Here is a 4,381-nt window from a genome sequence, read left to right on the forward strand (position 1 = left end):
TATCAAATCCATAAATTTAGATATACATAAAATAATAGTCTGGTTGAATAACTTGTCATGGTGCAACACCCTTATTTACCTAAGTCGTCATTTTCTTATTTGCAATAATTCAGTAAAGGTACGTCTTGATAATTAAGAATCGTCACTTTCCAATGTGATTCTGGATATTGGCTCGCAAAACAAGTGAAAACATTAGAAGTTGATGCAAAAGTAAACAACAAAATCATATAGAGATTATTCATAGCCATCACTTTTTATAGACTTAGAATTTGTTTGTGTTTCATTTCGATCCTTTTGAACCATATATATATAATCATTGCACTCCTAAGAAACATACATTGACAACTTTTAAAGATAGATTTTAATGTAAATGGCTATTAAAAGAAAAATTAAAAAAAACCAAAAGGATATCAAGTTGTTTGTTTCTTAGGTTAGTAAAGGATCACACCCAACAACCCAGAACTTAGGTTACATTTTTTTTTTCTCTCCCAAGGCCAATCATATACTTCTAGTAACTACATTGGGATCCTCTCCTTCTCAAGTTTCTCATACTTTGGTGCTCGAAATTTATTAATAAAATCGAAACATGTATATTCATTTTTAAATCAGTAATTTACTTTTGGATAAAAACTTGGATATTTCATTGCCATACATCGATTTGAGATATGAGAGGGTTACAAAGTATTCCTTGAAAGGGTGTTGAAACCTCTCCCAAGCATTCCTTGAATTGAAAGGGTATGAAAACCTCCCCTATCAGACATCCCATATCTGTTGCAAATTTGAGAGGGTAACAAATGGTGTGGAAACCTCTTCAATCAGACGCGTTTTAAAACTATGAGTCTGATAGTGATACATAACGGGTAAAGCGGACAATATCTTTTAGCAGGCTTGGGGTGTGGCAATTGATAATGCACTTTTGTTGAAGCAAAAACCCTTGAATCAAAGAAATTAACACCTCTGTATACAAAATTCGAATCAACCAAGAGATAAGGCTAGAATTAGAAAAGAGTAAAGATCTAGAAGCAAGATTTGAAACCTTTTCTAAATTGAGTCACTCCACCATTGAACTTGATCAAAGCTGGATTGAATGACTTAGATGCAATCTAGCAAAAGGCGGGTAAATTTTTTCTTCTTGATAAAACCATTCAAATTTAAAACATAATTTACATTTTATCAAAATAGTGTGCGCANGAGGAAAAAATTCCAACTATAGTCAAATGTTCAATTAAATAAAATATCCTAAATAACAATTTGTTCGTAATTCAACTAGCTGAGACCATATATGCATTCNCTATGACACCTCTCTAGAGTTCGCTCCCGACATCGACCAGCTCCTTACTACCGGAAAAAAAATTGAGAATAAGGAATGAGTATAAGACTCAGTAAGTANAAACTTAAAAGAACTTGTAATTAAATCCTGAGAGAAAAAAAAAAAAACATTATGACTACACTTTTCCTATAATAAAATTCACTATCTTCTACTAAAACTAGATAAAAATAAATAAACCTTAGATCTAGAATGTTATTGATCTAAAAATTTTTAGGTTGGATATTGTACTTTTCAAATGGGAGGAGTTCTGAAATTCCACCCCAACCCTTAAACTATCAAATCCATAAATTTAGATATACATAAAATAATAGTCTGCTTGAATAACTTGTCATGGTGCAACACCCTTATTTACCTAAGTCGTCATTTTCTTATTTGCAATAATTCAGTAAAGGTACGTCTTGATAATTAAGAATCGTCACTTTCCAATGTGATTCTGGATATTGGCTCGCAAAACAAGTGAAAACATTAGAAGTTGATGCAAAAGTAAACAACAAAATCATATAGAGATTATTCATAGCCATCACTTTTTATAGACTTAGAATTTGTTTGTGTTTCATTTCGATCCTTTTGAACCATATATATATAATCATTGCACTCCTAAGAAACATACATTGACAACTTTTAAAGATAGATTTTAATGTAAATGGCTATTAAAAGAAAAATTAAAAAAAACCAAAAGGATATCAAGTTGTTTGTTTCTTAGGTTAGTAAAGGATCACACCCAACAACCCAGAACTTAGGTTACATTTTTTTTTTCTCTCCCAAGGCCAATCATATACTTCTAGTAACTACATTGGGATCCTCTCCTTCTCAAGTTTCTCATACTTTGGTGCTCGAAATTTATTAATAAAATCGAAACATGTATATTCATTTTTAAATCAGTAATTTACTTTTGGATAAAAACTTGGATATTTCATTGCCATACATCAATTTGAGATATGAGAGGGTTACAAAGTATTCCTTGAAAGGGTGTTGAAACCTCTCCCAAGCATTCCTTGAATTGAAAGGGTATGAAAACCTCCCCTATCAGACATCCCATATCTGTTGCAAATTTGAGAGGGTAACAAATGGTGTGGAAACCTCTTCAATCAGACGCGTTTTAAAACTATGAGTCTGATAGTGATACATAACGGGTAAAGNAAAGAACAAAAGGGAAACATACCTTTGGTAAGAAAGCAAATATCTGGATATTTGCCTCATAATAAATATTAAATATGATATATATGGTAAACTATAATTTAGTACTAAATATCCTTAACCGTATAGATGACTAAGAAATGCTTAAAAAGAATTGAAACTTACTACCTATATCAACCAGATGCATTTTCCTTTTTGTTGGCTTAATCATAAGAACTTTTCTTGGAGCAATTTTATGTCTGAAGACCTCTTAAGAATTTTCGTAGCAAACATGTGAGTGAGGAAAAGACATGCCGGAAGGACTCATGTTTGTTTGTGGAGATAGTTTTTACTCTTAGAAGCTAGAAGTAAATAACCTTACAATATTTTTAGGGAAATATTAGGGCCATTAATGGCCAAATCAAGAGTTCGAAAGCTTGCTCATGGGTCGATACAACCAGAAACTTGGAACCCAACCGAATTATCAACATCAAAAGAACTATAAATTCCCAAAAGATTCCTCCCACTTTTATTAGGCTTAAATATAGAACATCTTAAGTCTATAATAAAACCCTACAACTCTGGTATAAGTATTACATGTTCGCAAGAAAACATAAAAGGAAAAAAAAAAAACGAAGGTTTTGTGGGACCAAAATGAGTAAGGGAGATTTTACTTCATTTTTTCCAAGGGTGTATCAATTCAAACTTCCGTGAAGGAAGATTTTTTAAGTAAAATCCATCATTAAATGCTGCCCAAAAGCAGTTTTTAACGTTGCATCGTTCAGAAAGCCAATGCGAGTTCTCTGGCCAAAATACCTCAAACGAAGCATGTCCATTCAAACTGCTAAAATTGCACCAATACAAAGTCGTATGCCAAAAGTTCATTTCGAATCTCTAGTGAAATTGGACTCGCTTGTCCAAAACGTGTTCATTCAAATCGTCGTCTTTTTGACTTGCAATGAGCATTTAAAACTGATTTTGTTTAATAATTGTAAATAGTAACTTCCATTTGCCTTCTGGTCAATGCCAATTTGCTTTCAAAGCAAAGAATGAGATAATACCCAAGCAAAGAATAAGATAATACCGCTTGTCTGTTGGATCCTGCAAATCATGTGAATAATAATATTTGATTGTTTAGAGTCTTCATTTTTTTTAAATACTAAAATTTGTTTTGTTGATATTTAATCATGTAGATTTCGGTTCATTATATAGCAAAATAAAATTAAAAATAAAAAAAATACAGTTTAATCATTTGTTTTGAACAAGCTGCTAATGCAGTTTTAGAAGCGGATTTAAAGTTGATATCCACTCCAAAAATTAATTCCTATGAATGTTTTGAGGTTGGATATTTATATTTATTGCATAGTTATAAATATCAATTCCTTTTTATTTGCTATTTTTGGTGGAGATGGAAAAACAAAGTTGTGTTAAACAGAAAGTAGACGATTGCATTTTCTATGTTTTCTCCTTAATTATCAAATTTTTATTCACTTTATACCATAAGAAAAATAGACATTGATGGTGTTAATATAACACATGCGAAAGCAATTTGGATCTTAGGCACTCTAAGTACATCAATTATAATAAATTAACTAGCATGTTCTAAAGCATTAAAACTCAATGAGTTTGAATACTAACCTTTTGTAGTTTAAATTTCTTTTTCCGCACGAACCGGTTGTCTTTCCTACTATTCTCCGGCCTTGATCATTCTATTTACAGAGTCATATTTGATTGTTCATGCAAATTTGAGATTACCAAACTTTGACACTTAAATTTGTGCGATTATATGGCAAACATGCAAGTTGATTAAACCATATTGACACTCAACATTCCACTAACTCAATCCACATGAATTTTTCCATGAAGTGAAGTAAACATTTTGACGTTCTTTATTTTAATTCAACAATTAATTTAAATAATTAATTTCAAATCAAA

This window comes from Cucurbita pepo, unplaced genomic scaffold (genome assembly GCF_002806865.2).
Source record: "Cucurbita pepo subsp. pepo cultivar mu-cu-16 unplaced genomic scaffold, ASM280686v2 Cp4.1_scaffold000216, whole genome shotgun sequence".
NCBI classification, from domain to species: Eukaryota; Viridiplantae; Streptophyta; class Magnoliopsida; order Cucurbitales; family Cucurbitaceae; genus Cucurbita; species Cucurbita pepo.